This window comes from Rhipicephalus microplus, unplaced genomic scaffold (genome assembly GCF_043290135.1).
Source record: "Rhipicephalus microplus isolate Deutch F79 unplaced genomic scaffold, USDA_Rmic scaffold_62, whole genome shotgun sequence".
Classification (NCBI taxonomy): domain Eukaryota; kingdom Metazoa; phylum Arthropoda; class Arachnida; order Ixodida; family Ixodidae; genus Rhipicephalus; species Rhipicephalus microplus.
In genome coordinates, this window is record NW_027464635.1 from 1,825,943 (window position 1) to 1,835,610 (window position 9,668).

General features: G+C 46.2%; 12 non-coding genes across 12 annotated transcripts; all 12 read right to left on the bottom strand.

The window, feature by feature from the left end:
* Positions 1 to 238: 238 nt before the first annotated feature.
* TRNAT-AGU (transfer RNA threonine (anticodon AGU)) lies at positions 239 to 312 on the bottom strand. Its single transcript has one exon. It is a non-coding gene; the product is annotated as a tRNA-Thr (tRNA).
* Positions 313 to 407: 95 nt separating this feature from the next.
* TRNAT-AGU (transfer RNA threonine (anticodon AGU)) lies at positions 408 to 481 on the bottom strand. The gene has a single exon. It is a non-coding gene; the product is annotated as a tRNA-Thr (tRNA).
* Positions 482 to 576: 95 nt separating this feature from the next.
* On the bottom strand, positions 577 to 650 carry TRNAT-AGU (transfer RNA threonine (anticodon AGU)). The gene has a single exon. It is a non-coding gene; the product is annotated as a tRNA-Thr (tRNA).
* Positions 651 to 1,921: 1,271 nt separating this feature from the next.
* TRNAT-AGU (transfer RNA threonine (anticodon AGU)) lies at positions 1,922 to 1,995 on the bottom strand. The gene has a single exon. It is a non-coding gene; the product is annotated as a tRNA-Thr (tRNA).
* A 1,273-nt stretch (positions 1,996 to 3,268) lies between these two features.
* Positions 3,269 to 3,342, bottom strand: TRNAT-AGU (transfer RNA threonine (anticodon AGU)). Its single transcript has one exon. It is a non-coding gene; the product is annotated as a tRNA-Thr (tRNA).
* Positions 3,343 to 3,942: 600 nt separating this feature from the next.
* On the bottom strand, positions 3,943 to 4,016 carry TRNAT-AGU (transfer RNA threonine (anticodon AGU)). Its single transcript has one exon. It is a non-coding gene; the product is annotated as a tRNA-Thr (tRNA).
* Positions 4,017 to 4,112: 96 nt separating this feature from the next.
* Positions 4,113 to 4,186, bottom strand: TRNAT-AGU (transfer RNA threonine (anticodon AGU)). The gene has a single exon. It is a non-coding gene; the product is annotated as a tRNA-Thr (tRNA).
* A 1,273-nt stretch (positions 4,187 to 5,459) lies between these two features.
* TRNAT-AGU (transfer RNA threonine (anticodon AGU)) lies at positions 5,460 to 5,533 on the bottom strand. The gene has a single exon. It is a non-coding gene; the product is annotated as a tRNA-Thr (tRNA).
* A 1,273-nt stretch (positions 5,534 to 6,806) lies between these two features.
* TRNAT-AGU (transfer RNA threonine (anticodon AGU)) lies at positions 6,807 to 6,880 on the bottom strand. The gene has a single exon. It is a non-coding gene; the product is annotated as a tRNA-Thr (tRNA).
* Positions 6,881 to 7,480: 600 nt separating this feature from the next.
* Positions 7,481 to 7,554, bottom strand: TRNAT-AGU (transfer RNA threonine (anticodon AGU)). Its single transcript has one exon. It is a non-coding gene; the product is annotated as a tRNA-Thr (tRNA).
* A 96-nt stretch (positions 7,555 to 7,650) lies between these two features.
* Positions 7,651 to 7,724, bottom strand: TRNAT-AGU (transfer RNA threonine (anticodon AGU)). Its single transcript has one exon. It is a non-coding gene; the product is annotated as a tRNA-Thr (tRNA).
* A 1,273-nt stretch (positions 7,725 to 8,997) lies between these two features.
* On the bottom strand, positions 8,998 to 9,071 carry TRNAT-AGU (transfer RNA threonine (anticodon AGU)). The gene has a single exon. It is a non-coding gene; the product is annotated as a tRNA-Thr (tRNA).
* Between the last annotated feature and the right edge of the window lie 597 nt (positions 9,072 to 9,668).

Below are 9,668 nucleotides of genomic sequence, written 5' to 3' on the forward strand. Positions count from 1 at the left end.
GTACGTGTTTGCGTAAAAAAGTCATGACTGTTCGAAAACAAAAACTAGAGAGACGTCAGTCTTGACTCCCGAGGCACCGGTAAGATTCGAACTCACAATCTCCTGTTTACCAGACAGGCGCTTTAACTGACTAAGCCCCTGCGCCTGCAGCGTCTTGTTCAGGCAGTGACACCATCAGAAGTATTTCGAACTATACTTCGAAAACAAAAAACTAGAGAGAGGTTAGTCTTGACTCTCGCGGCACCGGTGAGATTCGAACTCATGATCTCCTGTTTACTAGACAGGCGCTTTAACCAACTAAGCCACGGCGCTTTCGCAGCCTGTTGTTCAGGCAGTGACACCATCAGAAGTATTTCGAACTAAACTTCGAAAACAAAAAGCTAGAGAGATGTTTGTCTTGACTCTCGAGGCACCGGTGAGATTTGAACTCACGATCTCCTGTTTACTAGACAGGCGCTTTAACCAACTAAGCCACGGCACCTGTGCAGCGTCTTGTTCAGGCAGTGACACCATCAGAAGTATTTCGAACTAAACTTCGAAAACAAAAAACTAGAGAGACGTTAGTCTTGACTCCTGAGGCACCGGTGAGATTCGAACTCACGATCTCCTGTTTACTAGACAGGCGCTTTAACTAACTAAGCCACGGCGCCTGCGCAGCATCTTGTTCAGGCAGTGACACTATCTGAAGTATTTCGAACTAAACTTCGAAAACAAAAAAACTAGAGAGACGTTTGTCTTGACTCTCGAGGCACCGCTGAGATTCGAACTCACGATCTCCTGTTTACTCGAAAGGCGCTTTAACGAACTAAGCCACGGCGCCTGCGCAGCGTTTTGTTCAGGCAGTGACACCATCAGAAGTATTTCGAACTAAACTTCGAAAACAAAAGTACTGAAAGTTGGGCGAGTTGGTACTCGATCTTTGCGCAAAGACGTACACGGACACAAGAAATAGAGGCAAACAACACGGGCGCCCGTGTTGTTTGCCTCTTTTGCTTGTGTCCGTGTACGTGTTTGCGCAAAAAAGTCATGAATGTTCGAAAACAAAAAACTAGAGAGACGTCAGTCTTGACTCCCGAGGCACTTGTGAGATTCGAACTCACGATCTCCTGTTTACCAGACAGGCGCTTTAACTAACTAAACCACGGCGCCCGCAGCGTCTCGTTCAGGCAGTGACACCATCAGAAGTATTTCGAACTATACTTCTAAAACAAAAAACAAGAGAGACGTTAGTCTTGACTCTCGAGGCACCGGTGAGATTCGAACTCATGATCTCCTGTTTACTAGACAGGCGCTTCAACCAACTAAGCCAGGGCGCCTGCGCAGCCTGTTGTTCAGGCAGTGACACCATCAGAAGTATTTCGAACTAAACTTCAAAAACAAAAAGCTAGAGAGATGTTTGTCTTGACTCTCGAAACACCGGTGAGATTTGAACTCACGATCTCCTGTTTTCTTCACAGGCGCTTTAACCAACTAAGCCACGGCACCTGTGCAGCGTCTTGTTCAGGCAGTGATACCATCAGAATTATTTCGAAATAAACTTCGAAAACAAAAAAAAACTAGAGAGACGTTAGTCTTGACTCCCGAGGCACCGGTGAGATTCGAACTCACAATCTCCTGTTTACTAGACAGGCGCTTTAACTAACTAGGCCACGGCGCCTGCGCAGCGTCTGGTTCAGGCAGTGGCACCATCTGAAGTATTTCTAACTATACTTCGAAAACAAAAAAACTAGAGAGACATTTGTCTTGACTCTCGAGGCACAGGGAGATTCGAACTCATGATCTCCTGTTTACTAGACAGGCGCTTCAACCAACTAAGCCACGGCGCCTGCGCAGCCTGTTGTTCAGGCAGTGACACCATCAGAAGTATTTCGAACTAAACTCCGAAAACAAAAAGCTAGAGAGATGTTTGTCTTGACTCTCGAGGCACCGGTGAGATTTGAACTCACGATCTCCTGTTTACTAGACAGGCGCTTTAACCAACTAAGCCACGGCACCTGTGCAGCGTCTTGTTCAGGCAGTGACACCATCAGAAGTATTTCGAACTATACTTCGAAAACAAAAAAACTAGAGAGACGTTAGTCTTGACTCTCGAGGCACCGGTGAGATTCGAACTCACGATCCCCTGTTAACTACACAGGCGCTTTAACCAACTAAGTCACGGCGCCTGCGCAGCGTCTTGTTCAGGCAGTGACACCATCAGAAGTATTTCGAACTAAACTTCGAAAACAAAAAAACTAGAGAGACGTTTGTCTTGACTCTCGAGGTACAGATGAGATTCGAGCTCACTATCTCCTGTTTACTAGAAAGGCGCTTTAACTAACTAAGCCACGGCGCCTGCGCAGCGTTTTGTTCAGGCAGTGACACCATCAGAAGTATTTCAAACTAAACTTCGAAAACAAAAGTACTGAAAGTTGGGCGAGTTGGTACTCGATCTTTGCGCAAAGACGTACACGGACACAAGAAAAAGAGGCAAACAACACGGGCGCCCGTGTTGTTTGCCTCTTTTGCATGTGTCCGTGTACGTGTTTGCGCAAAAAAGTCATGAATGTTCGAAAACAAAAACTACAGAGACGTTAGTCTTGACTCTCGAGGCACCGGTGAGATTCGAACTTATGATCTCCTGTTTACTAGACAGGCGCTTCAACCAACTAAGCCACGGCGCCTGCGCAGCCTGTTGTTCAGGCAGTGACACCATCAGAAGTATTTCGAACTAAACTTCAAAAACAAAAAGCTAGAGAGATGTTTCTCTTGACTCTCGAGGCACCGGTGAGATTTGAACTCACGATCTCCTGTTTTCTTCACAGGCGCTTTAACCAACTAAGCCACGGCACCTGTGCAGCGTCTTGTTCAGGCAGTGACACCATCAAAAGTATCTCGAAATAAACTTCGAAAACAAAAAAAACTAGAGAGACGTTAGTCTTGACTCCCGCGGCACCGGTGAGATTCGAACTCACAATCTCCTGTTTACTAGACAGGCGCTTTAACTAACTAGGCCACGGCGCCTGCGCAGCGTCTTGTTCAGGCAGCGGCACCATCTGAAGTATTTCGAACTATACTTCGAAAACAAAAAAACTAGAGAGACATTTGTCTTGACTCTCGAGGCACCGGTAGATTCGAACTCACGATCTCCTGTTTACTAGACAGGCGCTTTAACCAACTAAGCCACGGCGCCTGCGCAGCGTCTTGTTCAGACAGTGACACCATCAGAAGTATTTCGAACTAAACATCGAAAACAAAAAAACTAGAGAGACGGTTGTTTTGACTCTCAAGGCACCGCTGAGATTCGAACTCATAATCTCCTGTTTACTAGACAGGTGCTTTAACCAACTAAGCCACGGCGCCTGCGCAGCGTCTTGCTCAGGCAGTGACACCATCAGAAGTATTTCGAACTAAATTTCGAAATCAAAAAACTAGAAAGACGTTTGTCTTGACTCTCGAGGCACCGGTGAGATTCGAACTCACGATCTCCTGTTTACTAGACAGACACTTTAACTAAAGAAGCCACGGCGCCTGCGCAGCGTCTTGTTCAGGCAGTGACACCATCAGAAGTATTTCAAAATAAACTTCGAAAACAAAAAACTAGAGAGACGTTTGTCTTTACTCTCGAAGCACCGGTGAGATTCGAACTCACGATCTCTTGTTTACTAGCCAGGCGCTTTAAAGAACTAAGCCATGGCGCCTGCGTGGCGTCTCGTTGAGGCAGTGACATCATTAGAAGTATTTCGAACTATACTTCGAAAACAAAAAATTTGAGAAATTTGTCTTGTTTCTCGAGGTACAGATGAGATTCGAACTCACGATCTCCTGTTTACTAGACAGGCGCTTTAACTACAGAAACCACGGCGCCTGCGCAGCGTCTTGTTCAGGCAGTGACACCATCAGAAGTATTTGGAACTAAACTTCGAAAACAAAAAACTAGAGAGACGTTAGTCTTGACTCCCGAGGCACCGGTGAGATTCGAACTCACAATCTCCTGTTTACTAGACAGGCGCTTTAACTAACTAAGCCACGGCGCCTGCGCAGCATCTTGTTCAGGCAGTGACACTATCTGAAGTATTTCGAACTATACTTCGAAAACAAAAAAACTAGAGAGACGTTAGTCTTGACTCTCGAGGCACCGGTGAGATTCGAACTCACGATCCCCTGTTTACTAAGCAGGCGCTTTAACCAACTAAGCCACGGCGCCTGCGCAGCGTCTTGTTCAGGCAGTGACACCGTCAGAAGTATTTCGAACTAAACTTCGAAAACAAAAAAAACTAGAGAGACGTTTGTCTTGACTCTCGAGGCACCGCTGAGATTCGAACTCACGATCTCCTGTTTACTAGAAAGGCGCTTTAACTAACGAAGCCAAGGGCGCCTGCGCAGCGTTTTGTTCAGGCAGTGCCACCATCAGAAGTATTTCGAAATAAACTTCGAAAACAAAAGTACTGAAAGTTGGGCGAGTTGGTAATCGATCTTTGCGCAAAGACGTACACGGACACAAGAAAAAGAGGCAAACAACACGGGCGCCCGTGTTGTTTGCCTCTTTTGCTTGTGCCCGTGTACGTGTTTGCGCAAAAAAGTCATGAATGTTCGAAAACAAAAAACTAGAGAGACGTCAGTCTTGACTCCCGAGGCACTTGTGAGATTCGAACTCACGATCTCCTGTTTACCAGACAGGCGCTTTAACTAACTAAACCACGGCGCCCGCAGCGTCTCGTTCAGGCAGTGACACCATCAGAAGTATTTCGAACTATACTTCTAAAACAAAAAACAAGAGAGACGTTAGTCTTGACTCTCGAGGCACCGGTGAGATTCGAACTCATGATCTCCTGTTTACTAGACAGGCGCTTCAACCAACTAAGCCAGGGCGCCTGCGCAGCCTGTTGTTCAGGCAGTGACACCATCAGAAGTATTTCGAACTAAACTTCAAAAACAAAAAGCTAGAGAGATGTTTGTCTTGACTCTCGAAACACCGGTGAGATTTGAACTCACGATCTCCTGTTTTCTTCACAGGCGCTTTAACCAACTAAGCCACGGCACCTGTGCAGCGTCTTGTTCAGGCAGTGATACCATCAGAATTATTTCGAAATAAACTTCGAAAACAAAAAAAAACTAGAGAGACGTTAGTCTTGACTCCCGAGGCACCGGTGAGATTCGAACTCACAATCTCCTGTTTACTAGACAGGCGCTTTAACTAACTAGGCCACGGCGCCTGCGCAGCGTCTGGTTCAGGCAGTGGCACCATCTGAAGTATTTCTAACTATACTTCGAAAACAAAAAAACTAGAGAGACATTTGTCTTGACTCTCGAGGCACAGGGAGATTCGAACTCATGATCTCCTGTTTACTAGACAGGCGCTTCAACCAACTAAGCCACGGCGCCTGCGCAGCCTGTTGTTCAGGCAGTGACACCATCAGAAGTATTTCGAACTAAACTCCGAAAACAAAAAGCTAGAGAGATGTTTGTCTTGACTCTCGAGGCACCGGTGAGATTTGAACTCACGATCTCCTGTTTACTAGACAGGCGCTTTAACCAACTAAGCCACGGCACCTGTGCAGCGTCTTGTTCAGGCAGTGACACCATCAGAAGTATTTCGAACTATACTTCGAAAACAAAAAAACTAGAGAGACGTTAGTCTTGACTCTCGAGGCACCGGTGAGATTCGAACTCACGATCCCCTGTTAACTACACAGGCGCTTTAACCAACTAAGTCACGGCGCCTGCGCAGCGTCTTGTTCAGGCAGTGACACCATCAGAAGTATTTCGAACTAAACTTCGAAAACAAAAAAACTAGAGAGACGTTTGTCTTGACTCTCGAGGTACAGATGAGATTCGAGCTCACTATCTCCTGTTTACTAGAAAGGCGCTTTAACTAACTAAGCCACGGCGCCTGCGCAGCGTTTTGTTCAGGCAGTGACACCATCAGAAGTATTTCAAACTAAACTTCGAAAACAAAAGTACTGAAAGTTGGGCGAGTTGGTACTCGATCTTTGCGCAAAGACGTACACGGACACAAGAAAAAGAGGCAAACAACACGGGCGCCCGTGTTGTTTGCCTCTTTTGCATGTGTCCGTGTACGTGTTTGCGCAAAAAAGTCATGAATGTTCGAAAACAAAAACTACAGAGACGTTAGTCTTGACTCTCGAGGCACCGGTGAGATTCGAACTTATGATCTCCTGTTTACTAGACAGGCGCTTCAACCAACTAAGCCACGGCGCCTGCGCAGCCTGTTGTTCAGGCAGTGACACCATCAGAAGTATTTCGAACTAAACTTCAAAAACAAAAAGCTAGAGAGATGTTTCTCTTGACTCTCGAGGCACCGGTGAGATTTGAACTCACGATCTCCTGTTTTCTTCACAGGCGCTTTAACCAACTAAGCCACGGCACCTGTGCAGCGTCTTGTTCAGGCAGTGACACCATCAAAAGTATCTCGAAATAAACTTCGAAAACAAAAAAAACTAGAGAGACGTTAGTCTTGACTCCCGCGGCACCGGTGAGATTCGAACTCACAATCTCCTGTTTACTAGACAGGCGCTTTAACTAACTAGGCCACGGCGCCTGCGCAGCGTCTTGTTCAGGCAGCGGCACCATCTGAAGTATTTCGAACTATACTTCGAAAACAAAAAAACTAGAGAGACATTTGTCTTGACTCTCGAGGCACCGGTAGATTCGAACTCACGATCTCCTGTTTACTAGACAGGCGCTTTAACCAACTAAGCCACGGCGCCTGCGCAGCGTCTTGTTCAGACAGTGACACCATCAGAAGTATTTCGAACTAAACATCGAAAACAAAAAAACTAGAGAGACGGTTGTTTTGACTCTCAAGGCACCGCTGAGATTCGAACTCATAATCTCCTGTTTACTAGACAGGTGCTTTAACCAACTAAGCCACGGCGCCTGCGCAGCGTCTTGCTCAGGCAGTGACACCATCAGAAGTATTTCGAACTAAATTTCGAAATCAAAAAACTAGAAAGACGTTTGTCTTGACTCTCGAGGCACCGGTGAGATTCGAACTCACGATCTCCTGTTTACTAGACAGACACTTTAACTAAAGAAGCCACGGCGCCTGCGCAGCGTCTTGTTCAGGCAGTGACACCATCAGAAGTATTTCAAAATAAACTTCGAAAACAAAAAACTAGAGAGACGTTTGTCTTTACTCTCGAAGCACCGGTGAGATTCGAACTCACGATCTCTTGTTTACTAGCCAGGCGCTTTAAAGAACTAAGCCATGGCGCCTGCGTGGCGTCTCGTTGAGGCAGTGACATCATTAGAAGTATTTCGAACTATACTTCGAAAACAAAAAATTTGAGAAATTTGTCTTGTTTCTCGAGGTACAGATGAGATTCGAACTCACGATCTCCTGTTTACTAGACAGGCGCTTTAACTACAGAAACCACGGCGCCTGCGCAGCGTCTTGTTCAGGCAGTGACACCATCAGAAGTATTTGGAACTAAACTTCGAAAACAAAAAACTAGAGAGACGTTAGTCTTGACTCCCGAGGCACCGGTGAGATTCGAACTCACAATCTCCTGTTTACTAGACAGGCGCTTTAACTAACTAAGCCACGGCGCCTGCGCAGCATCTTGTTCAGGCAGTGACACTATCTGAAGTATTTCGAACTATACTTCGAAAACAAAAAAACTAGAGAGACGTTAGTCTTGACTCTCGAGGCACCGGTGAGATTCGAACTCACGATCCCCTGTTTACTAAGCAGGCGCTTTAACCAACTAAGCCACGGCGCCTGCGCAGCGTCTTGTTCAGGCAGTGACACCGTCAGAAGTATTTCGAACTAAACTTCGAAAACAAAAAAAACTAGAGAGACGTTTGTCTTGACTCTCGAGGCACCGCTGAGATTCGAACTCACGATCTCCTGTTTACTAGAAAGGCGCTTTAACTAACGAAGCCAAGGGCGCCTGCGCAGCGTTTTGTTCAGGCAGTGCCACCATCAGAAGTATTTCGAAATAAACTTCGAAAACAAAAGTACTGAAAGTTGGGCGAGTTGGTAATCGATCTTTGCGCAAAGACGTACACGGACACAAGAAAAAGAGGCAAACAACACGGGCGCCCGTGTTGTTTGCCTCTTTTGCTTGTGCCCGTGTACGTGTTTGCGCAAAAAAGTCATGAATGTTCGAAAACAAAAAACTAGAGAGACGTCAGTCTTGACTCCCGAGGCACTTGTGAGATTCGAACTCACGATCTCCTGTTTACCAGACAGGCGCTTTAACTAACTAAACCACGGCGCCCGCAGCGTCTCGTTCAGGCAGTGACACCATCAGAAGTATTTCGAACTATACTTCTAAAACAAAAAACAAGAGAGACGTTAGTCTTGACTCTCGAGGCACCGGTGAGATTCGAACTCATGATCTCCTGTTTACTAGACAGGCGCTTCAACCAACTAAGCCAGGGCGCCTGCGCAGCCTGTTGTTCAGGCAGTGACACCATCAGAAGTATTTCGAACTAAACTTCAAAAACAAAAAGCTAGAGAGATGTTTGTCTTGACTCTCGAAACACCGGTGAGATTTGAACTCACGATCTCCTGTTTTCTTCACAGGCGCTTTAACCAACTAAGCCACGGCACCTGTGCAGCGTCTTGTTCAGGCAGTGATACCATCAGAATTATTTCGAAATAAACTTCGAAAACAAAAAAAAACTAGAGAGACGTTAGTCTTGACTCCCGAGGCACCGGTGAGATTCGAACTCACAATCTCCTGTTTACTAGACAGGCGCTTTAACTAACTAGGCCACGGCGCCTGCGCAGCGTCTGGTTCAGGCAGTGGCACCATCTGAAGTATTTCTAACTATACTTCGAAAACAAAAAAACTAGAGAGACATTTGTCTTGACTCTCGAGGCACAGGGAGATTCGAACTCATGATCTCCTGTTTACTAGACAGGCGCTTCAACCAACTAAGCCACGGCGCCTGCGCAGCCTGTTGTTCAGGCAGTGACACCATCAGAAGTATTTCGAACTAAACTCCGAAAACAAAAAGCTAGAGAGATGTTTGTCTTGACTCTCGAGGCACCGGTGAGATTTGAACTCACGATCTCCTGTTTACTAGACAGGCGCTTTAACCAACTAAGCCACGGCACCTGTGCAGCGTCTTGTTCAGGCAGTGACACCATCAGAAGTATTTCGAACTATACTTCGAAAACAAAAAAACTAGAGAGACGTTAGTCTTGACTCTCGAGGCACCGGTGAGATTCGAACTCACGATCCCCTGTTAACTACACAGGCGCTTTAACCAACTAAGTCACGGCGCCTGCGCAGCGTCTTGTTCAGGCAGTGACACCATCAGAAGTATTTCGAACTAAACTTCGAAAACAAAAAAACTAGAGAGACGTTTGTCTTGACTCTCGAGGTACAGATGAGATTCGAGCTCACTATCTCCTGTTTACTAGAAAGGCGCTTTAACTAACTAAGCCACGGCGCCTGCGCAGCGTTTTGTTCAGGCAGTGACACCATCAGAAGTATTTCAAACTAAACTTCGAAAACAAAAGTACTGAAAGTTGGGCGAGTTGGTACTCGATCTTTGCGCAAAGACGTACATGGACACAAGAAAAAGAGGCAAACAACACGGGCGCCCGTGTTGTTTGCCTCTTTTGCATGTGTCCGTGTACGTGTTTGCGCAAAAAAGTCATGAATGTTCGAAAACAAAAACTACAGAGACGTTAGTCTTGACTCTCGAGG